The sequence below is a fragment of the Canis lupus genome, chromosome 31 (genome assembly GCF_003254725.2).
Source record: "Canis lupus dingo isolate Sandy chromosome 31, ASM325472v2, whole genome shotgun sequence".
Taxonomy (NCBI): domain Eukaryota; kingdom Metazoa; phylum Chordata; class Mammalia; order Carnivora; family Canidae; genus Canis; species Canis lupus.
Window position 1 is genome coordinate 15,513,972 of NC_064273.1, and position 26,630 is coordinate 15,540,601.

Sequence of the window (26,630 nt, forward strand, 5' to 3'; positions counted from 1 at the left end):
CCAAACCTTTATACTGACAAAGGGGCTACCCACAAATGCCAGTTGGTTTGCCTCCACAAAATTTCAACCATATCATAACAAATTTCCATAATACTTAAAGTAAATGGAAGATACAAAGAGTCTCAAAGAGAGGAAATCATGGTTCATATGCAAGTTTTGAAATAAGATTGGCATGACATCAAACTCCTCAACAACAGCTGAGGGTTAAATGTTGGAATGCTTTCCAGCATTCTGAGGGAACATAATTTTTAACCCAAAATTCATACACAGCCACAATATAACACAATTGGGGAAGGGCAGATGAAGACTTTTTCAAGCATTCCATGTCAGATAATTCATCTACAATGCAGTCATACTCCAAGAGACATTGGAGGGTGTGTTTTACCAAAAGAGAAACTAAATTTTAAAAGAAGAAATAATATGATATAGGACATTCTGTCCAGTTGAGGAGCAACAGGAGTGCACAGAAGGTCAGGATTGGCACCTACCAAGGAAGCAGTGACTACCAGAGCTGGGGGACCGAGCATTCAGGACTGTGTGTAGGAGAGAACTGATCTCTGGAAAAGTTTATGGGACTACTCTTGGAGTGCGAAAGAAGACTCGTTCATGATGACAAAGGACAAGCTGATGAAAACAAAATAAGTCTATTACTGAAGTACCTGGGTGGCTCAGTCGGCTAAGTATCTGCCTTCGCCTCAGGTCATGATGTCAGGGTCCGAGGATCCAGCCATGAGTGGGGCTCTCTGCTCGGGCGGGGGGGTCTGCCTTTCTGTCTCCTTCTGTTCTTCCCTCCTGCTCATGTGCTCTCTCTCTCTCTCTCAAATAAATAAATAAATGTTTAAGAAAAAGAAAAAGAAAAAATGAGTCTATTATAAATGTCAGGAATTAAAGTTGTATAAAGAAATAAAGCAATGACTCAGACAAAGCAACAGCAAATTTATTGTAGCTATAAAAATAATTTATTGTATTGAAGAAGCAAATCTCATGATACATAACCATTTCATTCCATTTTATCTATTTAATCTATTTTTATTTATCTCTAACAATTTCCTTAAATGTGCTTATTGGGAGAGGTTCTTTCCTTGCCTTCAGAGCTAAAAGTTGGGCAATCCTATGCTGACTCTTCTGGGAATGGTAAAAAAAAAAAAAAAAAAAAAAAAAGAATTCCTATACTTCTAAAATTGTCCTTCTGTCTCACATCACTTGATTTCTTAACTCCCACTTGTAGATTTTAGACTATTCTAACAAGTTCTGGCACAACAACTTTTATATTTCTGCATCATCTTCTATCAGCTAAATGCAGAATTTCAGATTAATATTAGGCCAGTTTCTCAATAAATATTTCCAATTTCCTGCTATTTTTATCCTGCTATAAGTATAAACACTGATCATTAATTAAGAAAGAATTGTGGGTGGGATATTACTATTAACATAGTAATATATAAAGCTCTCCCCCACACTTGCCTTTCTTTTTCATACAAAATATTTGACAACCATGATGCATCTATGTAAGTTCCACTCTTGCCATCCTCTCTGAATATCATACTTTAACTCAAAATTATTTCATTTTTATACCCTGTAGAATTATTTGCCCTCCTTTTACTACTTTTTTTTTTTTTTGGATACATGCACATGCGAACAACGTCCAAATTAAAACACACAAAAAAAGGAAATATTCCTCAAACTCACATACTCTTCCTGCTGTATCATTTCTCAACTTCTCTTCATTGCAAAACTTGGTAAGAATCTGTTGTCTCTTTCCCTTTGTCTCCTCACTCCTAACCAGCTGGAATGAGGCCTTTGTCTTCACCACTAGCCGGAAAAGCTTTCTTTCACAGTGTATGGCTTATTCTTTGCATCTCACTTGATCTATCAGTACCATTTGACATAGTTGATGGCTCTCTTTCCTTCTCTTGGTTCTTCTAATACAACAGCCATCCTCTTTATTTCCTTTGTTGGATTACCATAATTTCACATAATACAACTTTTTAAAAGTGTCCCAGAGATTAGTTCTGAGCCCTTGCTCTCTTTATCTCACTCCCTGGGGGTCACACTGAGACCTTCAACTTTACAAATGTGTACATTTCTTCGAGGTTGTCCAATTTGTTGATATACAGTTTTTTGTAATATTCTCTTAATATTGTTTCCATTTCTGTGGTATTTGTATTTCTCCTCTCTCATTTGTGATTTTATTTATTTGGGCCCTTTCTCTTTTCTTTTTGATAAGCCTGGTTAGGGTTTTATTGATTTTATTAATTCTTTCAAAGAACCAGCTCCTGCTTTCATTGATCTGTTTTATTGCTTTTTTTAAATTTCAATCTCATTTGTTTCTGCTCCATTCTTTATTATTTCCCTTCTTCTGCTGGCTATAGGCTTCATTTGTTATTCTTTGGTTCTTTGGATGTAAGATCAGTTTTTTTTTTTTTTTTTTTTTTAAGATTTTTCTTGTTTCTTGAGATAGGCCTGTATTGTGATTTGCTTCCCTACTATGACTGCTTTTGCTGCATCCCAAAGGTTTTGAACTGTAGTGGTTTAATTTTCATTTGTTTCCATGTATTTTTTAATTTCTTCTCTGATTTTCTGGTTGACTCGTACATTGTTTAGTAGTACAATGTTTAACCTCCACGTGTTGTGGTCTTTCCAAATTTTTTCTTGTGGTAACTTCAAGTTGCAAAGCATTGTGGTCAGAAAATAAGCATGATATTATCTCACTCTTATTGTACTTGTTGAGGTCTGATTGTGACCTAGTATGTAATCTATTCTGGATAATGTCCTATGTACAGTTGAAAAGAATGTGTTTTCTGCTGCTTCCGGATGGACTGTTCTGAATATATCTGTTAAGTACATCTGATCCAGTATGTCATTCAAAGCCATTGTTTCCTTGTTGATTCTCTGCTTAGATGATCTGTTCATTCATGTAAATGGGTGCTAAAGTCCCCTACTATTATTGTAGTATTATCAATGAATTCCTTATGTTTTTTATTAATTGTTTTTTTTATATTTGGTGTTCCCAAGTTGGGTGCATAAATATTTACAACATCTCCTTGTTGGATTGTCCCCTTTATTATAATATAGGGCCCTTACAGTCTTTAGTCTAATTATTCAATATAAGTATGACTACTCTGGCTTTCTTTTGACATCCATTTGCATGAGAAATGCTTCTCCATCCTCTCACTTTTGATTTGCCAGTGTCTTTAGGTCTAAAAGGAGTCTCTTGTAGGCAACATATAGAAGTGTCTTGTTTTTTTCTGATACCCTGTCTTTTGATGGGAGCATTTAGTTCATTTACATTCAGAGTAATTATTGATAGATACATATTTAGTGCCACTTTATTACTTGTTTTGTCTTTTCTGGAGATTTTCTCTGTTCCTTTCTTGTTTTTGTCACTTTTGTTCTTTCTTTTCCACTCAGAGTCCTCTTTGATATTTCTCGCAGGACTGGCTTAGTGGTCACAATCTCCTTTAGTTTTTGTTTGTCTAGGAAACTCTATTTCTCCTTATATCCTGGATGACAGCCTTGCTGGATAGAGTATTCTTGGCTACATATTTTTCCCATTCAGCATATTGAATATATCATGAGTTTCTCTTCTGCCTTGCCAAGTTTCTGTTAACAGATTGGTAGCTAGCTTTATAGGTCTTCCTTTGTAAGTTAGGGACTTCTTCTGTCCTGTTGCTTTTAGGGTTTTCTCTTTATCACTATATCTTGTAAGTTTATTTACGTTATATCCCAGGTCCTGTTTTTGATTTTGATGGGAGTTCTCTGTGTCTCTGGATCTAGATATCTGTTTCCTTCCCCAGATTAGGGAAGTTTTCAGCTACGATTTCCTAAAATAAATTTTCTGTCCCCTTTTCTCTCTTCTTCCTCTTCTGGGACTCCTACAATATGAATATTAGTATGTTTGATGGATTCACTGAGTTCTCTAAGTCTATTCTTGTGTTCCATAATTCTTTCTCTCTCTTATTCAGCTTCATTATTTTCCATTATTTTGACATCTATATAATTTATTTGTTCATCTGCTTCTTCCATCCTGTGTTCATTGTATCAAACCTGTTTTGAAGGCTTGATGTGAAATATGACATTTTTCATTTCTGACTGATTGTTTTTGTTGTAATTTTTTTAAAGATTCCATTTACTCATTCATGAGAGACACACAGAAAGAGGCAGAGACATAGGCAGAGAGAGAAGGAGGTTCCCTGCGGGGACCCGGATGTGAGACTTGATCCCAGGACTCTAGGATCATGATCTGAGCCAAAGGCAGATGCTCAACCACTAAGCCATCAGGCGTTCCCTGATTAATTTTTAACTCTTTATCTCTGTGATAAGGGCTTCTCTGAAGTCTTCCATTCTTTTCTAATGCCCAGTGAGTATCCTTATGATTGTTGCTTTAAATTTTCCATCAAGCATGTTACTTATATCTGTTTTGCTTAGATCCTTCGCTGTGACCTTATCTTGTGTTCATTTGGGATGAATTCCTCCATCTTGGCATTTTGTCTAAGTCTCTGCCTTCTTCTCTGTGTTAGAAAAACCCATGATGTTTCCTGTTCCTGAGAGTGAAGGCTTTATGAAGAAGAAGTCACATAGTGTCCAAGGTCTTGCCCCTCAGGGAATGTCTCTGCTATCTGCTGCTGTGTTCTGACCACTCTATCCTTCAGGCCAGTCATCTGCAAAGGCTCTCCTGGTCTGCTGTGGGCGGTGTTTGGTCCTTGGCAAGGATATGATGAGATTTAATCAGGTGTGCTCTGGTGTCTTTGTTAAATGAGACCTTATACTATTTCCACTAGACACACACACACAAACACACATATATTTTACAAGTTCATATTACTATATATATATTGTTATTGTGGTTAATGTTTTTTATATTTTAAAATTTTTTTTAAATTTTTATTTATTTATGATAGTCACAGAGAGAGAGAGAGAGAGAGAGGCAGAGACACAGGCAGAGGGAGAAGCAGGCTCCATGCACCGGGAGCCCGATGTGGGATTCGATCCTGGGTCTCCAGGATCGCGCCCTGGGCCAAAGGCAGGCGCCAATCCGCTGCGCCACCCAGGGATCCCTGTTTTTTATATTTAAGATGGGAGAAATAAGAGCTTATTTGTGTGCTTATGATAATAATTAGTAGAGAGTAAAAGCTACTGATGTAGGACAGAAAGAGAAGAGCTGCTAGAGAAGAATCTGATTAAGAAAGAAGTGATAAACTAGTAAATAATTAGAGGATTTAAATATTGTGGGAACAATGAAATTTCATATCCTACTAAGCAAATGGTTAAAGGATTATCTGATAGAGGGATTGATTGATTTCAATTTTCTTTTTTTTTTCTTTATTTATTTATGATAGTCACACAGAGAGGGGGGGGGGCAGAGACACAGGCAAAGGGAGAAGCAGGCTCCATGTACCGGGAGCCTGACGTGGGATTCGATCCAGGGTCTCCAGGATCGCGCCCCAGGCCAAAGGCAGGCGCCAAACCACTGCGCCACCCAGCGATCCTGATTTCAATTTTCAAATGTAGAAATCAAGGTCATCTGATGTAAGAATGGTGGAGGAGGTGTCAGGGTGGTTGGGGCAGGGAATATTCCTGTATGTTTCCCTGGAAGTACTGAAAGCCCTACTGAATCCTGTGTGATCTGATCCCTAATATTATAGTCTGGTCTCTAATGTTAAGCTCTACCACTTGCCCTTTTATAGTATTGGCACGGCTTTCTTAGTCTCTTAATCAATTTTATAAAATACCAACCACATTCCTGCCTTAAAGGGTTCAATTTTTGTTCTTTTTGCCTGGAATTCATTTCTCTTGAGGTCCACATTGATCTCTCCTCATCTTATCAGATTTCTGTTCAAATGTAAGTTTATGAAAGAAGTATTTTCTAACCAACCAACTCATTACTCTATATTTCCTTTTTTTTATTTTTTTTACTCTATATTTCCTTATCTCACTTTATTTTTCTTATTAGCACATATCATTATTTTACATATTGATTTGTTTATTTATGCCTGCCTTTTCCCAATAGAAATTTATTTCCAAGATACTATTCCCATGTCCCAGAAAAGTGAGTGGCAGTGAGTAAGTGTTAATTACTAACTTTTGAATTATTGCCTGAATGAATGATTATTGGGGGAAGAGGAGAGAGAATTTAGCAAAGCTAAATTTCCATATACCATAATAGGAAGTGCATAATGGATAATATCTTTATTGCTTGTTCAAGAGACATGGGTATGAACTTAGTATTTAAATAATTGGAGTTAAATTATAGTAGAATAGATAAAATTATCAATAGTGCTTGCCTTTTAGGATGATGTTGACATGAGAGAGAGGATGCAAAGTACTTAGTTTTGTTATATTCATTTAACATGGTTGATTTTTTTAACATAATAACTTAATAACATTGATAAACATCAAAAGCATATTATCACAAGACTAGCTTGAATGAAATGATGCATCTTGCTGTCATTTCTGTTATCTAAAATTGTGATCAGGTTTTTTCACTGCCATCACAAATGCAATAATTTAACAAAGCTGAAGACCTCCAAAATCAATGCATCCAATGGCAATCACTTTTTGTAACAATCTGCAATTAGGTATAGAAAAATATCCAGTTTAATCCACCTAAAAAAACTGACTTTGAAACATTCAATGCATTGAATGTGACTAAGTTCAAATCCATTCATCTCTAGCCAGGAGATGTGACAGTAGTGTATCTGGACAAAGAGGTTGTATTGAAATGTATGTCTTCCTGCTATGTGGTGTCATGCAAGTTAACTCATATCTCCATGCTTTAGCTTCTTCTTTGTTAAAATGGGATGCCTGTACTTTACAACTATTAGTGAGGAAATTAATAAATACACAATGTATACAATAGTACCAATACATTATTAATGATAAATGATAAAATCATCATAATTATTAATATAACTATATATTACTTTAAGAGATCTCCAAATGGCTACATGGGCTTGCCTCTTTTTATGTATAACTAGTAAGACAATGGTGGAATTTGATCAACAACATTCTATAGCCAGTACAAAGATTAAAGTTTAATCAAGGGCTCATCTTAAGTGTCAGGATATTTTAATTCACATTTGGTGAAGTTTTGGGAGTTCACTATACAATGGCAAAGGATAATTTGTGGATTTTAGTGAAAATGAAAAGTACATATTAATTCTCTGTAAGTTGAATTTAAAATGCTAAGTTTGAAATGGAGAGTTGGAATTTTAAGAAATAGTTAGTTTTCATGGCTTAAGATGGCTTGTGTGTTACTCCCAGGACAGCATTCACAGTTTGCCTCCTGTGCTCAACTGTGTAATATGTAGTCCTAACTTTTTGGAATTCTTTGTGTTGTCCCTATAAATTCTTTATGTGTGCATTTGTGACTGTGACTGTGTCTATGAATGTGTGTGTGTGTGTGCATATGTGGTTGGGGCCAGATGTACATAAGAATTTGAAATTCCATGCCTTTTCATGGACAATTAATCATACATCAGAAAATTTTCCTCTAAGTGAAACATTCTACTGTAAGTACTTGGCTTCAGGTGGCTCATAACCCAAATGAGAGTCATGGGATGTCAAAGATAGAAGAGGCCTATAGAACTATCAGATATTCCTAGAATAGTTTCCGTATTACACATAGGAGAATGTGGTCTAAAGATGGGATAGAACCAGAACCGGAGTTCAGTTGAACTATTTCAGTTGCATCATATAGTTTGAAATCATCCAAAAGCACAAATATAACTCATGTTCACTGATGGATTGGATGTTATCTCCATGATTTTATTATGAATTTTTCTGCCCTGTCTGGACTGCAGTGTTCTTAAATATACATATATTTTGAGAAAGACACTATTTTTTACTCACTCCTTCATAAAGAAGTGGAGAAAATGACACTCTTTATAGGAAGATAAAGAAAGTGGGCATTTTATGAAGGCATACGTTTTAAATTAGATGAAGACATAAATCTGCTGCTGAAATTACCTGCAACCATACAGACAATACTATAGCTCAAGACAATACAACACAAATCAGGGAGAAAATTATTCGCCTATAAATCTTAATCTCTCACAATTTTATTTTCTCTCATCTATTTGCTATGTGGCACTCCTGAATTTTAGGTGCTAGGTCTATTACTTGGAAATAGGTTTGCCCTAATAAAACTGACATTTCTAAAGGGCTGTTTTCATAGAATCATGCTCTTGGATCCCTAATTCAACACCATTGACATAGCTTCCATTCTTCTCAGAGAACAATACTGGGAACAAAGGGAGAAATAAAAATAAAAGGAGAGAGCAGATGAGAGCAGGGAAAAACTCTTAAAGCTGTTTTATTCCTCATAATTCAAAAAGTTATAACATTCACTTACACTGAAACTCAACTGCTCCATTTTCACACTACCTTTGTACTATCAGTGACAGGCAAAACCAGGCAGACTTTTAAATTATTTTTAGATAAGTTCTCCTCTTTAACAAAAACTTAATAACTTTTTTTAAAGTCCAGATTTTATCTCAAATAATGAATTGATTATATGTTACATACACTCAGTTTTCAAGGAAGTAGTGAAAACCCAGCAGGTTTTTAAGTGAATATTTCCAGTCTAAGAGCATAACTTGAAAGAATAATGACTAAACGAAAGCAGAATGAAGTAACTTATTCAACTCTTATGAAATTCGCACTAGCCAAAGTCTTCTATTCCGTTCAATTATGTCATTTCAGTATTTCCCGTGGAAGGCGGCATTTCAGCCAAACTGAAATGAGTTGAAGTGAAGCACTTCATCTTTGCAAAAGACTGTTTGCATGTCATGGCGTTTCAAGCTTTTAGATATCTATACATTATACTTCAAGTGTCCCAGCCAAATGTGTCCTTAAAAATAATTCCATATATTAGTTTTTGACACCAGCTCTTCAGCTCTCTTTGTTTCAGGAAAGATAAATTTGCTTGTTCTAATTAATTATAGATGCCACAAACTAAATTTTACTCTCATTGTTATATGAGAAATATGAATTAGCTATTTAGGAAAAAAAAAAGTAAATCACGAGCAAAATATGGCAAATCAGGATCTGTAAATAAATATTTCAAAAACTAGCTTTTATAATGTTGGCAAGTGACAAAACCAAGGTTTTATTTCAGATAAAGTTGTATACCATTGGTTAAGCACAAATAATTTCTTTAATACAGGATTTATCATTGCCTCTAAACCTTTAAAACACAAACATAGTGATTTATTATACAGAACATTCTAAACATGTTTGACTATGGAATTCATACTTCTTAAAGCATCTTGCCAGAAAAGAGTTTCAAGGGACAACATCTTAAAAGACTGTGTCAATAAAACCAGGAATAGCACACTTGATTAATTTTAATACCTGCAGATGTTATCTTTCCCTTTCTGTTCTGTCAAATACAAGCAATTCTTTTAGCGACAATAGATAATGTAAAATATACTAATTTTATCTGAACTCAAATAAATGATTCATAAGGTAGTAATTGGAGCCTTCTTTGCCTGCTATTCTGTTTGTGTATTTTATTAGTGACATCCTCAACTGACAGTAGTATTCAACTGCTAACTATTAATTTGCTTATAAATCTAAGATAGCTTAAAAACATGCATCAAAATACTTCCAGTCATGGCCTTGATCAAAAGTTTATTGCTGCAGCTTATTTTTCTTTTACCTTTTTATTTGATGAAATGTTGCATCTATCTCTTGGTTATGACTGGAGATATTGGATCAGTTTGAAAATTCAAATTTATCATCTCCTTTATATTGCTCACTTTTAAAAAAAGAAGCCTATTTAATTATTTTTATTTCACAAATACTTCTCTATAAACATTTCAATGCCACAAGAAAACAATTATATCCAAAAAATTAAACTCTCAAATGGAGAAATTTCACAAAAAAATGTATTAAAATATGAGAAAATGTTTGAAGTTGTATATATTATTTTTCTTCTTCCTTATTTTTTTTTTTAATTTATTTATGATAGTCACAGAGAGAGAGAGAGAGAAGCAGAGACACAGGCAGAGGGAGAAGCAGGCTCCATGCACCGGGAGCCCGACATGGGACTCGATCCCAGGTCTCCAGGATCACGCCCTGGGCCAAAGGCAGGCGCTAAACCGCTGCGCCACCCAGGGATCCCCTCCTCTTCCTTATTATTTCCATAATGAAATGACAGTAGATGGATTCCTTACCAAAAACCTCCCACAAATAATAATGAGTTCAGCAAATTAGATTACACATATACACTAAAACACACAGAAAATTTAAGAAAATATAGCTAAAGTTTAAACAACTTATATGATAACAATTCTATTTATACATTTATATCCAGTTTAATGTAGGCCTACTTTATCATCATTTGTCATTGATTTTATCATTGACACTGAATTCAAACCTTCCTTCAAAAAAATATCTACCTTGAAATATCCCTACCACAAGAATCTTTAGACTACCTAATTTCACAAAGGAAGTCAATTGTTTAGTTGAGGAGAGAATGTGTCATCAATTTATATAAATTCCATCTTTAATTTTTATACAGTTAAGTACATTATTTCATTAAGTTTAGGAAAACTTTTTTATGGATAATTTATAACTATTTTACTATTATTGATTTATAGCTTAAATAAATATACAGATAATCAACAAATTCTTCCAAATTGGGGATTTTAAAATGTCTTTGGCATATTGGTTTATTTGCCTGTCTTTTCATTGGTTTGTGTTCTTTTAGAGGGGAAGAAATGATGTTTTTAAAACTGCTAGTACTTAAGTAATTATTTTCCAAATAATTAAAGAAAAAATGTGAAAGTCATCTCAGCCCTAGTGCTGATATTTTGGTATTATGTGAGAACTCATTGAGCTCTGATCTCCAGAGCTTAAAAATATCCCTATCGTGTCAAATATTATAGAGGTTACAAACAAATGCATTATTTTTATGTTATTAAATCAATAAAAACTGATGTTAGAGAAATTGGAAGATTTTTGAGATTAAAGGAAATAAAATGTGGCTGCATGGACCTACTTTGGGTGAATTACCCTTCCATCATATTGGATCTTCTGAAGTTCCAGAATAAGAGAACTAAATATTTTTAATCCATGTTTTCTTTTGTTTTTGTTGTTGGTTTGTTTCTTTTTGTTTTGTCTTTATTACAATATGAGTAGTTTACCTTATTCAACAGTGTTTGGCCTGGTTTAAATGTTTCTCTCAATTGTGTGGTGATATATTATACAAGCCTTAATCACAAAAGCAGAAACCAATATATGTACTTAATATGGAGAAGTTTCAATGCAGGAAGCTGATTATATAGGTGATATAAGGGCTAAGAATACAAGACAGATTGACAAGGCATATCAGAGATTAACAGGGGAGGAATGTATTCTGACCCTAGAGTTGAGTGACAAAGTTTTATAACTGCTGCCCAAGACCCCAGCTTTCCTTGTAGTAGATACACAGGGGTGGGTTCCTAGGAAGCTAGTGGAAATCTGGATTCTCCCAAAGGCAGAGAAGTAGTGGGAGAAAGAATCTGGCTTCCCTCTTTTTTTTCTTCCCGTTAGTGAAAGGTGGCTTACAGCTAACTGACATGGAAGCTGGGGAAGTTCAGTGACCAGAGTTGGCTCCTCTGGAATATAGAGTAGTAAGTAGCGCAAGGATAAGGAATGGCTCTGAGGCGAAAAGGCACAAGGACAGCACAGTCCATCTAACTTGCTACTCAGCACCTGCAGTATTTAATTTTATGTGTCAACTTGAGTGAATCATGGATGCACACATATCTGATTAGACATAGTTTCTGGATATGCCTGTGAGAGTGTTTCCAGAAGACATTAGCATTTGAAGTGGTAGACTGAGTAAAATGAATTGTCATCCTCAATGTGGATGAGGATAATCTAGTCCACTAAGGATTGAATAGAAAAAGGCAGAGGAACGCTGAATTTGCTCTCTGCCCTACTTCATGGGACATTAATCTCATCTTGCCCTGAGTGCTCCTGTTAGGCTTCAGACTCAGACTGGAATCTACACCATTGGCTCTCTGGCTCTTAGGCTTTCAGTGTGCACCACCAGCCTTTCCACAGATAGAAGATCATGAGACTTCTTAGCTTCTATAGTCACATGAGCCAGTTCCTTATAATGAAAATAATAATAATAATAATAATAATAATAATAATAATAATAGTGTTCTATATTATACATACGTTATATATAATAGGTATGTGTCTATCTATCATCTATCTATCTATCTATCTATCTATCTATCTATCTATCTATCCATCTATCTTATTGGTTCTGTGTCTCTGGAGAAAGCTGACTAATTCAGCACCCACTTTGAATTCCTTGTTTAGCTCTCATATAACAATTGCATTATACCTCTCCTCCCTGCAACATGAAGCTATTATAAATCATACACAAAGATAGTCTCATCCTTTCTTCAATAAAGGGAGACAAAAAATCCATCCATTTTTACATCCATATCTAGACATTATGCAGACCTCTGCTTTGGATTGTAGATGTAGCTTCTTGTGGTTTGGTGACATTTACACTAAGTTCTTTTTTTATAAAGATTTTATTTATTTATTCATGAGAGAGGGGCAGAGACACAGAGGGAGAAGCAGGCTCCATGCAGGTAGCCAGACATGGAACTCGATCCTAGGTCTCCAGGATCATACCATGGGCTGAAGGCAGTGCTAAACTGCTGAGCCACCTGGCTGCCCTACACTGAGTTCTTATGTAATGCATAACCTCAATCAAAATAGTAATGGAAAGGGAAAAAGAAAATAAATATATCATAAATATCAGTAAATAAATGAATGCATACATAAGTAAATCATATAGTAAGAAGTCTCCCAGAATATCCGATGGACTCCAGACATAGCCTTCCCTCCCTGTTTTGTGTATTATCAATCTGTGACAAATTAGAATGCATAGACTCTCCCAGAGGACTTATTACAAATGAAGATCCAAGGTCCAACTACATCTCTCCCATGCCGAATATGCACATGCATGCACACACAAGGAGACTTGGGAGGGGTGAGGAGGTGATGCAGATGATTCATGAATTTTACAGTGGGAAACACTTTTTATGAAAAAGCCCTAGTTTTGAGCTCAGTATATTCCTTTATCCCCCAAGAACCCTAGAAACCATCTTGCCCTAATTTTTTTCTTTGAAGACCATCTGCTTGATGTTCCCTGACTGCTTTCAATCTTGATGTTGTAAATTATCCTGGAAATACACTTGAATTGCTTATTCATAGGCAGGTTGTTTCTTTGGGAGCTCTTGGGATGTCTTTGGAATGAAGGCAAGGGAAGCAGGATAGAGCAAAGGAGAAAGTGGGCTCTGTTGCAGACTCAGCAGACTTCAGCCAGTGTCCCAAATGCACTGAAGTTCAGATGTTTATTGGAGGTAATCCCACATTGTGGTGAGGGAGTGGGGCCTTACACTAGTCATGAGATTTTGACTTCTTCAGAAATGCAATCTGGCCTTTGGCCAGATGAAGCTTTCAGAGTAGGGCAATTTCCGGAGATGACTGACAGTTGAAAGGTATCAGCTGCCAGCATCCCCAGCAGCTGACTAGTCTTTCCATACTGAAACATCCTGGCAGTTCATGAGAGCAACAGCTACATCTTATTCACATTCAAATTCTGTATTTTCTTCAAATCTTTTTCATTCTCCAGCAACTCTAGTTCTCCATAGTCACTTCCTTTTCTATGCATAATTTATAGTCTATATGGATCCATCTGGAATCCATCAGTGACTTCTTCATTTTGTGATTTAAACATACATATGGCTATATGTGTGGAGAATTAAGTATTCAGCAATATACATGTATCAGTTCTCTACATATAAAACACTTGCCCCTTTAGAAGGAAGAATAGCAACACGCAATTATTTGAAAATGCATGCAGTTAAAAACTAGATCAATGTTTGATAGATTATGCACTGATTTTTATATATGTAAAGAAAAGTGATATTCCATAGCCAGATGTATTTTTAATTTAGTAAGTGTTAAATATTGCTTTAAAATGACTATATGATGAAATAAAATATTAGAATATTGGTAATTGTTGAAGCTTTGTGTGGTATGTAGAGTCATTACACACTTCTTTTACTTTGTGTAAGTTTCAAAATAATCTTTAACAATTTTAAACTTATATCAGAAATAAAATACATGCAAAATGATAACATTGGTGTATGCTGTATGTTTCGCTGATCTGCCATCATAAATTGGAGACCCAGGGAAGATGGTCATGTGATTTGACCCCAGGCCTTTGGACTGAGAATCAGGAGAGCTGGTGATGTAAATCCAATCCAAGATCAGAAAATGATGAAAAATTATGTCCCTGCTCAAATAGCAAAGCAGGTTAAAAAATGTTAAGTTTCTCCTTCCTCTGTCTTTTGTGCTATTCATGACTTCAATGGATTGGATGATGGTCACCCATATGGGGAAGGGCAAGTTACTGAGTCCACTGATTCTAACATTAGTTAATTTCATTCCAAAACACCCCCACAGACACACTCAGATAATGTTCATGTGGGTACTCCATGGCCAAATTAATACATAAAATTAATCATCACAGATGACTATTTTTCTTTGGTATAATAAAATAAAATGATAGCAGATGATAATTCAATTCACTCTGAATTATGTTTTCAATATATGAGTGAGAAAAACAATAAAATCCTAAGAAAGGTAAAATACTAATGTGTTTATATTCAAGTGTTAATAAACAATTAAAAATCCTAAAATGGATTTATGAACAAGGAAACATTATACATCATGAAAATTTTAAAAGTTTATATATAATAGTTTAGAAGAAGAAGATACTGCCAAATAAAATTATGGGACCCTTTTAATCCACCAAGAGGTCAGTATTTGAAAATATGAATATTCATTTATATTCACATAAGTAAATTTAAATTAGCTCACTCCTTCTAGCCTCACATTTTAGCTTATTCATCTGTGACTATTATACATTAACAGTATTAACTTTGCAAGTAAAATTCCTCAATATTTTCTGTTTTACTTTCCACTTACAAGCTGGTACTCACAGAATCACTATACACTAGAGTGACTGTTACAAGGATACAGTTGCTATGAATACAGGCATTGTAACATCAAATTTTGTGTTTATTAAATGTCACCTGATTTTAATCTGTCATTCTTATTCTTATGCAACTTATCTATCTGGATATAACTTTATACTGGCTCTTGTTAAATTAAATACTACATTTCATGTTTGCAAATGGTTATGACAGGTTGCCTAACCCACAAGTCTGGACTAGAAGGTTAATGACAGATTTGCTTTGCAAAAGGTCACACCAATTGATGCCAGGAGACTGGCCATGGTCCAATGGTAATTCATTTATAAATGTAATAGTGCTCTAATCAATTCTAATCTAAAAATATCCGAAAATGACATTTGTCCTTAAAACTTGTGAACATTGTTGCTGAGTAGAAAAGCCAGCATGGAATGAATAGAGAATTTGGTTAGCAAACAGTCTAATCACTAGAGCTAGAACAATCAAAAAGGAAAAGGAAAGAAAAGAAAATATATCCCTGTACAGTTTTTGCCACTTATTTTAAACCAGTTTCATGCATGGAACAAAAAAAATAACAAATTTTTATGAATTTCTTGTCTTGAAGATGGAGGTAGCTCTTTTCGTAGAGTCTGGTTCTTGGCAAGATCTTTGCATTTCTTATGAAGAAGTGATAGGTTACATAATAATATTATTAGCTAATTTGAGCAGTAGGGGAAACTAAGGAGACCCCAGCAACAATAGTGACTGTAATTTCAATGATAGGAATTTATTTGCAGTGGACTTCTCTGCCACTACAAGGGATTATGATAACTCCCTTCAATTGCCTTAGACATGAAGGACAGATAGTTGAATTCATGGTTACTTATCAATCAGAATGGCTGCATCATACCTGGTTCACAGTCCAATCTCTCTCTTTGCTAGTCAGTAGTTCTTAGGCTAGACACCTTTTTATTTTTTATTTTTTCCTGCTGGAATGGGAAAAACACTAGTGCTGATACTACCCAGAGAGTGCTAATATCTTTTTACATAAAATGTTGAAGATTTTGTTCACCAGAAATTCTTACTGAATGAATAAGACCAACACTTCCAGAAGAAATTCAGGTGCTAAGTCATCAGAAACACCTGCCCCACCTAAAGCTATTCTAGTGTATGGAGGGTAGTTGGCAGGTGGCCCAAGAGAGACAACTACAAGTGTAACAGAGTTTTGAGATTCTCCTGGTGGCCTCCGTGTGAACTTAGGAGAGAAGAAACAATGTCTAGGGAGAATTTCTGTGAAAATTTGTCTATGATATGGAAAGTAAAGCTCCTGTTCCTAGACTCATAAGAATAATTAACAGTAAAGACCAGCATTACTCTTTTTGCTTATTTGTGACTCCACATTGATGCAAAGGCCTATAATTAATAAGATTACATTTCAAAAGATGACTGACTCTAGCAAACAAAAGATACTACTCTTTTCTAAGCCTGTAACAAGATAAAAATGTCATGAAGGAGTTTTCAACGGACAAAATGACTTTGCAATATTGTTTGTGAATTACGAACAAATGTCTTCATGTATTCCTGAGTCTTATCCCTAGGAATCATTAATGGGTTAGGTACTGTTTGGATTCTTAGTTTGATGCAACCAGAATCACTTCTGTGTCATTGAGAAAAAAAAGGCTGTATTTAAATAACACTGAGTATATCACCTGTAGCCAGGTGGGCCAGAGAACCAGACATGAAAAACATCCAGTAAAGAACAATAAGCAAATGTGCATTCAGAACTGATAGATGCAAGATAGCCTCAGGCTAAGACTGAATTTAGACACTCCAGCCCAAGTTCCCAACAGAGCTTGTGCTGGTTCTTCAGGAAATCCAGTTTGCCACAGGGACCACTGGTGCTAATAAGAAATCTTTATTTTTCCAGTTTCTTTCAACCATCGAATGCTGTTTTAAAATCTAGACAGGTGTATCCAGTTAGGGAAGCCTAGGACCTGTGTAGGCATTCTAAGTGCAAAGAAGCCCAGTAAAGCAAACATTTGCTATTTTTATTTTTTTATTTTTTTTATTTTTTTAATTTTTTTAAATTTTTATTTATTTATGATAGTCACAGAGAGAGAGAGAGAGAGAGAGAGAGAGAGAGAGAGAGAGAGAGAGGCAGAGGGAGAAGCAGGCTCCATGCACCAGGAGCCCGACGTGGGATTTGATCCCGGGTCTCCAGGATCGCGCCCTGGGCCAAAGGCAGGCGCTAAACCGCTGCGCCACCCAGGGATCCCAATATTTGCTATTTTTAATGTCTATCATGATAAGTTGATCGACTTTCCATGCCTAAGTCTCACGGGTTAGATATTAACCTAACAAAGGATGAGGTATTCAGAAATTTCAATGACAAAATATAATAATAAATGGGCTAGTGTCCATTCAACTGACTATGAAACACCATGTAAATCTTTTCTACATGTAAATATATGCAACTCTTTATTTGAATAACAAGAAACATTCTTATCTCAGAAGTAGAATAACCAAAATTCTCATCAGTTACTGCATCTATTTCTTCAAGAATCATTCCATGTTCCAGAATGTTGGATGACATCATCATTTTGATATTTCCTGACTAATGGGTTGAACCAAAAAGTTAATCTCAACCAAGATATCTATATAAAATAGTGGACAGAAAGCATGGGGAAAAAGGGGAAATTGAATTATATAAATGTATACACAGTAAAGTGGTTCATGATACAGTATATAAAAATACATGAAGTAGGTGAAGATTTTGTTTCTGAACTTAGTTAAAAGGCAGGCTATACTATTAATTTTTATTTCTACCCTTTACTAATAGGATGACTATATATGCCAGTTTTCTCAACACAATCATCATTTACACTTATCATCCTGACATCATTATAACGCAATATTTATTCCAGGTTTTAAAAATAGTACTGTTATTAAATGTTGTGTTACCTGAGCTGATAGGGGTTTATTGAGGTTCTGTTGTATTTCTTCTGTTATGGTTTTGTCTAGTGCTGCACAAGACACTTTGCTAACAGAGTGTTAAATTTGAAAGACATCCAGTAATAACTTCCCTGATGCAAAGTAACTAACACTTCCCCTTCAAGGAGAGCAAGAAGGGCATCATTGATAAATTAGACTGAGTCAAAACGAGGAAGGCTACCTTTTTGGGATTTAAGTGGTGTGGGAGATATACTTGTTATTGCAGTCCTTGTCGGTCACTTGATGCCTCTGCTTACTGTACCATGGCTTGTGACCAAGCCACCAACCTGCCAATTAGCAGGGTCAACAGGAAATATGGAGAGTCTTTCACACGCATGTGAAATACCAACAGAGAAGAGTGTGTAGGCATTTTTGCCATAGAACTTGTATAAAGTAGTATGAATGATATTGCTACAGTGCTTTTATCATTTCTTGTAACTTGTCAATCTACAACTATTTGTTTATTTTATTATCATAAATACACTTTTATTTTGCAACAATATATTTTGGTATCAGTACCCTGAAAGACGTATATTTAATAAAACATTAAGAACTAATTTTCCATTTCCCAGGGCAACCAAGGATAAACATACCTTGCATACAATAGTCACTAATAAGCTGTAGTCATTAAGCATATGACAATAAGAAGACATAAAATCTGCAGAAAAAGAAGTAGCATCTATTTGAAAAATTGTAGTGAATGATGAAAAAAGTCTGTGAAATCCTCAGCACCTAATATAGTGTTTTTCATGTGGTATACATTTAACAAATCTTTTAAAAACATAAGTTTTTGGTATAAGAGTTAGAAAAACGGCCAACTAAAGACTAAATTTAGACAGCAAAGATTTTACAATTAAACATAGAATTGTATTATTAACTTAAATAATAGACTCACTACATGATTTTTCTGCAGAAGAGCACAAAGATAGACTAGATTTGGGTAAATCAGGAAAGGAAGAAAGGAAAGAGAAAGGAGGGAGGGAAAGAAGGAAGGAAGAAAAAGAGAAAAGAGGAAGGAAGAAGTCATGATGTAGTGTTGTAAATGAGAAGAGGATATTACTAAAGACTGGGAAATTTTAAAAATTATGTTTTAATAAATTTGACAACATATATTTCAATATATTTGAAAAATGTATTATAATATATTTACAAGCCTGGAAAAAATATTTCTTGGGGAAGGGAAAATTGTCAAATGTAAATTTATTTACATTTACTTGTATTTTATATATTTGATAATGAGGCAAATTTAATTTAGGATTCTATTTACAACATGAATGGGCCAATGGACAAAAAGTGGGGAAAAAAAGGGGAAGATAAAGAAAGGGAAGAAAAGAAATTTTATGTTCAGAGAAATTTTTGATGCATATAGTTGCTGAAGGCATATTTATATATTACATTGGAAACCTGAGTTTCATCTACATCAAATGAAATATATCATTTCACTATGTCAGGTTAATAATTTTACACATTTTTTATTCATTTTTAATTAAAAATGCTTTTTTAAATGTTTTATTTATTTATTCATGAGAGACAGAGAGAGAGAGGCAAAAATATAGGCAGAGAGAAAAGCTGGCTTCCTGAGGGGAGCCTCATGTGGGACTTAATCCCAAGACCTGGGATCATGAGCTGAGCCAAAAGGCAGATGCTAGTCACTGAGTCACCCAGGTCCCCCAGATTCAAGTTTTCTTAAGCATGATATAAATGTTATACAAAAGTTATAAATGTTAAGAAAATTGGTTAATGAGTTGATCTCATTAAGTGAAAAGGAAGTATTTACAAATTATTACTAAAGAAGCTAATCCATGGAATCAAAAAAGAGATTTAGGAAATTTATAAAGCAAATAAGTATTAAAAATGGAATTTTTTTGAATTTATAGTATAAATGCAAAATTTAGCATTTGTAATGGTGAGGTCGTCTACACTGAATTAAGAAACAGATGAAAGAAATTTATTTGCAATTGATGGTGATATAGACATAATACTGTCATTTATATAAATATATATGTGTGTGTATGTACATATATGCAAACATATATGGTGACAGTAAATGAGCTATAACATGTTTGTAATGAAGTTGATAATAAATACTAAAAAAAAATCATTAAAAAAGGCTTCAGCATAGTCGTACACAGTCTTAGGTATATCTGATAATGTAAAGAGATGCTGTATATACATATCAACTTAAAAGTCCTACAATATTACTGAACTTTTTTGCAGATAGATTCTCCCATTTTTATCATTACTTTCAAAATACCATTTGGAAATCTGTAATCAAATTAGAAAATCAAATTGAACAAAATAAACATTGAGCTTTTGAATTATTTAATAAATGCCAATGATTGAAAACAAAGATTTCAAACAGGAAGGTATTGAAAAATTTCCCTTTAAACAAGCATGGGAAAATCTGAATAAATTATACAATGAGAGCTCAAATTGTATAAAGGATTTATTTTGAAATACTGTAATTAGCTTTGTAATGTATCGTCTGATGAGAGTACTTTTTAGAAAAGCTCTTATTCTTAATAGGGCAAATTTATATTCTGTAATAGATTGTAATAAAATTGAGGAAGCCTATAAGCTTGCAGCATCTAAATTAGGGAGTGCTTTCAAATTTGCTAAAGAAAGTTCTCTTGAAAAAAGGAAAATGATGGTACCTATGAAAAATATATTGGATGATGTGTGCATATGTGTATGAGTATCAATGTACACACACACAAACACACACACACACAATAAGTGGAAAAAAGAAAGTAGAGTTGAAAATACTCTCTTATTTAGAGAATTTGCCTGCAGTTGCTATACCTTGGTGCCTGTAGAGTAAGCATTTTCTTGATTAAAAATAGGATTGTATATAGAGAAATTTAAAGAAGTTTCAAATTTATCAACTATGATGCAACTTTGAAAAATATCACTGGTTACATTACTAAATCATTAAGAATACTAAAATTCTGAAAGAAGAACAAATAAAAATAACACTAGTAGCATATTATGAAAAATATATTGCTAAGAAATATATTAAAACATGGAATAGATACCTTATGGAGGTACCAAAATATTTTTAATGTCTATATACACTATATAGAGAAATTATTAATGTTGCTTTAATGCAAGTGTGTATATGTTGGTTTGCGTATATGTGTTGCTTTTAGAAAGAATTTCATATTCAAGAGAATTTTTGAACAATATTCTGTAGGGCCACTTATTTAACTTTTTTTAATTAACAAAGAAGTATTTCAGAAATAATATAATTTGAATTATTTTAGATGCCTCTTTACAGTCTCAAAAGTATTTTAATTTGGATATTAAATTGTTTCACTCTCCTTTCCATAACCCGGTTCATGTTCCCATTGCTTCATGGAGGTCCTCATTTGGAGGGTGGTTTTATCCCCATGGTGGAACAAGCAGTCATTCCTGGGAACAGAACCAAAAAAAAATTTTGATGATTATTTACATAGGTCACATATAATCTTGCATTCTGGTTCATCTTTGGGAAAGTAACTCCCTCAAACTCCACTTGTGAAGTCACTAAAGATCGTTAAAGTGAAAGCAAGGCAGACATTCTAAATAGAGGGGATGGGCCACTTCCACTGGCAGGAGAGGCTCATTGCAGATGGTCTGGTAAGTGTTCTCTGAGTCTTTCAGCTACTTACGGACACACATTCCATCTATTCATTTTCTCTGACTCAATGGCTTATGATTTTACATGAAGCTCAAAGCTATGAATTCAACTGCTATTGAAATTTGACATTCTAAAAGATAACAGTGTTTGGTTTTCAGCCCATCTAAGCCTTACACCTGCAGGAGAATGAACATCATATGAGCATACTCAAAATGTTCCCGTTTTCAGCCCAGAAGTTCAGCACAAACTCCAAATTCTTGTGGAATATTAGAGCAAATATCCCATCCCAGGGTATCTGAGTTTCTCATTCTCTTTGTCCTTATCTGGGTCCCCTAAAAAACATATCCTGAAGCAAATCTTATTGTACTAAAATTTTATTGAAGAGCACAATCTCAGGACTGGAGTGAGCAGAAAAGTAAGGAGAGAAAATATGGCTAGGAGTGTTACGGTACCCATTGGAGATTTACAGAAAGCATAACTACTCAGTCTGGTTGAGATGAGGCTTGATAGAGGCATCTGAACTCTTGCATTTCAGAAAAATCCATCTAAGGGAAATAAAGAGAATATATCATCTGTCTACCTCCAGTCTTGCATGGAATGTTATTGCCCCCCCCCGAGTCTGTGTCACATTCTCTGGCCTCTCCAGAGTCACTGGGATTCCCTAACAGCAGGCAATATAGGCACCTAGGCTCTTTGCCAGTTAATGTCATCTGCAGGGATCTGCAAAGTGTAGTTGAGGTGACAGTAGAAATAATAACCAGGCTCAACCATCATAGATATAATCCAGGCCTTTGATAAGGTTGCTTTGTTCAGAAAGCAGGGCTAAGAAACAGACGTGTGATGAAAAAGTTGAGTTTGATATACTTTTCATAGGTTTTGATGGCAGTGGCAACTTAGTCTCTCAAAGGCTCATTCTCATTGACTACTGCATTGCAGGGGACTATAGGTGATAATTTGATAAAGAGTACTACCATTGTACTATCTCAAGCCCCGGTTCTAAAAATTAGATGGACTTTTTTTTTTTTTTTTTTTAAACAAGCAAACTGGATAAACTATCCCAATCTTCCTTCAAATTCCTTAAGTTATTTTGCAGACAATCACTCTGGTAAGAAACAACATTGAGAAATTTTATAGAGTGCTCAGAGATAAACTCACTCATACAGCGTCAACTGATCTTCAGTGTGGGTGCCAATAATACATGTGGGAGAAATGCTAAGTATTTTCAACAATGGTGCTGATAAAATTGTGTATCTGCATGCAAAGGAATGAAATTGAACTCTTTGACTTTCATCATACACAAAAATCAACTCAAATAAATTCACATCCTAAACATAAGATTTGAAACAATAAAACTCCACGAAGGAACCATAAAATAAAAAGTTCTAGACATCAATCTTGCCATGATTTATTTGATTTGACATCAAAAGTACAGACAACTAACCCAAAAATAAACAAGTAAGACTACATCAAACTAAAAAGTTTCAGCATAACAAAGGAAACAAGAGTGAAGGCAGCCTATGGAATGTGAGAAAATATTTGTGAACTACCTATCTGATAAGGGGTTAATATCCAAAATACATAAGGAACTCATACAACTCAATAGCAAAACAAAAAACAACTAAAAACAACGAAAAACCCAAATAACCCAATTAGAAAAATGGACAATCTTATGTTTAAGGAAGCAATTCTCCAAACAAGACATACAAATGGTTGACATGTAAGAAAAAGAGCCCAACATCAGTAATCACCAGGAAAGTGCCCATCAAAGCCACAATAAGATATTACTTCATACTTGTTAGGATGTGTTTTACCAGAAGGGCAAAGGTCAAGGATGGGAGGAAGACAAAATAGTTCAGCCACTATGGAAAAAAAGGATGAAGATGATTCAAAAATTAAAAATAGACCCATCATAGGAACCAACAATCCTACTTCTATGTATGTATGCAAAAGAATTGAAATCAGAATCTCAAGATTTTCTGTACTTCATGTTCACTGCAGCATTATTCACAATAGCCAAGACATGGAGACAACCTAAATGTCTACTCAGAAAGAAACAGATTTAAAAAAATGTGGTATATACATATAATGGAATACTATTCAGCATTAAACAAAGAAGGGAGTCCTGCCATTCATGACAATATGATTGAACATAGAAGACATTATGTGAAGTAAAATAAGCTAGTTACAGACAAATACTGCTTGATCCCACTTATACGAAATATTACAATATTAAAACTCATAGAAGCAGAGAGTAGAATGGTAGTTGCCAGGGTAGGGGGAAGTGGGAAATTGCTGCTCAGTGGGTTTAAAGTTTCAGTATACAAGATGAGTAAGTTCTGGGTATCTACTCGGCAATGTAGTATCTACAGTTTATAATTGTACACCTTAAAATAAATTAAGGATAGATCTCATGTTTTTACCACCAAAAACCTCAAAAACAACAAAAGAACACTTGAAATTTTTGGAAGTGATAGATACGTTTAGTACCTTGATTGTGGCAATAATATCATGATTGTATGCATATTTCCAAATTCATCACTATGTACTTATCAAATGTGTTCAATTTTTCTATGTCAATTACATTGCAATAAAGTAAAAAAAATATATTTAATGATAAAATATTTTAAGTAAAATTCCCATTTAAAATTTTCTAATTTTAAAGAATCAGATAATATTGAAAGAATATTATATTAATTTGCTAAGGGTAGATATCACTAATACTAATTTTAGAAGACTTACAACATAGAAATTTCAGATTCAGATTTTGTTTTAAGGGCTTAATATAATTTCTATTTATCTATTTTTATTAAGTACATACTAGAATACAAAGAAAACATATGGCCAAATGAAAGGATAGTAGTAAGGTAATGTATTATGTTGCCTAATTCCAATACTATGACGCTAGTACTTTTGAGCTCCGTTTAAAATGAGCCACTGGATTTGAAAGTAAATGACAATCTTTCCTTATTAATCTTCCTTTTCATGGCAGTTTTTGTACTTTGTATTTATTGCCTATTCATTTTCTTTGATGAGAAATGCAAACTACAGCAATGTGTCTAATGTGTTGACTAAAAATAACCCTCAACTATATTTTAGACAGCTCCAAAGGCTAGACTGTATTATATTTTGAGAGATCAGAACAAAGACCCTTTCAGTTCATGAAGAATAGATGCAAAATTGCTCTAATTAGTTTATTTTAATCTGTAGAAAGGAATATAAGTTGTCTACACATTATAAATGGCTAATTTTTAGTGATTAGTTTTTATTTCTAGGCATTGTACCCAACCACCTGCCCTGCTCCTGGTCAAATTTACTCTTTTGATCTTTTTCTTCAATTAACTCATGCCAAAAAAATTATTGTGATTTAAATGTAAATGACTGAGATCATAACATGTCATAAAATCTGCTTCTCTTACTTATCTTTATGAGAATAACTATCCCTCCAGTCACTCTCTACAGAATCTTAAATTCTTTCCAATTACTCACTTCCCACATCCAAATGTTCACTATTTTCATTTTATTTAATTTGCTAAGTAGCTCTTACCTTTGGCAACTCTTCATTTGTAACTCTGCCCCCTTAATTCAGTCCTTGTTGCCATTTCTGTGAGTTGCAGCAATGCATTTTAACTGGTCTTGAGACTTCCTTCTGGCTCCTATCTTGTACTATTGCTACTAAAATAATTTTTCAAAAATGTAAATCTTAACACCCCCATCTTAGCAAAAGCCATACAATGACTCACAAGATGGCATACACATCCTGAGGTGCCTGGGTGGCTCAGTCAGTTGACTGCTGGAATCTTTATTTTAGCTCAGGTCTTGATCTCAGGGTCGTGAGTTCAAGTCCCACATTAGACTCCATGCTGAGCATGGAGATAACTTAAAAAGATAAAGTACACAACCTTCTATTAACAAACTTTGTGGGTACCTACATTTTCCCTAACCTTATTTCCAGCCTTAACCCACTTACAACATCCTCTTTAATCATACCACATTGAAGATCCATAGGTAAATACTCACATCTCCTTGAAGATGGAGCCCATATACATGTTGGTTAGTTAACAACCCAAAGGATTTATAGTCAGTATTTGGTCTAGTATTTAAAATCAAATAGTGCTACATTTGAAAGATTTTAAATTGTTGCTTTTAATTTATTGAAGTTTTTTCCTTGTGTTTTGAAAAGAAGATAGAAATAATGAAGTAAAAAATAAGACAATAAAAGTAGAGTTGAAATACACATCAGGGAAAATAAGTGGCAAATTTATCCAATTTACTCATAAAACAAAGATGATTTCTAATTTTTAATTACCACCAGCTGCACTCAGTTGTCAAGAGATCCATTCATATATCAAAAGTTTATGGAGTATTTATTATTTGTTGGATGATGTGTCAGCACAGGGTATATGCTTGTGAATAAGATTTGGTCCCTGCCTGCAAGATGCTTGGAATCTAGTGCATAAAGTAAACAAGAACACTACAAATTATAATAAAGATTAATGAGTTTATTTAAGAGTTTCATGGTTTGATCCAAGGATGGATTTCTATTTCCAATTGGAGTTGTTGAATGAGGGTCTATTAGAGGAAAGACTCTAGGAAACTGAAATAATGCAAGTGTGTCAGTCAACCTTTTCATAATAAATGGTAAGTAGTACCAAGATGAGGATACAAAACAAAGCATAGCATACTGACATATTTTAATTTCTGGAAACTCAAATGCATTACATTTACATGTTGTTATAATGATATTGTTATTTCTTGCAATGATATTTTCACATAATTAGAGAGAGTAGAATTTACTATATTATTCTATTGTGCAATAGAGAATATAGGATGGAATCAGAAATGAGAAGTAGTAGTAAAATATAATCTGTTGATTAGACACTGTATAATTTTGTGTGACCAATTTTGACAAAGATTCTGAAACACATTTTTTAGATTTGTCTCCTTGAACAATAGAATTGATCATTTTAACTTAATTTAAGGGTTGACGATTACTTGTGAAACTTGATGAATTAATAGGTTCATAG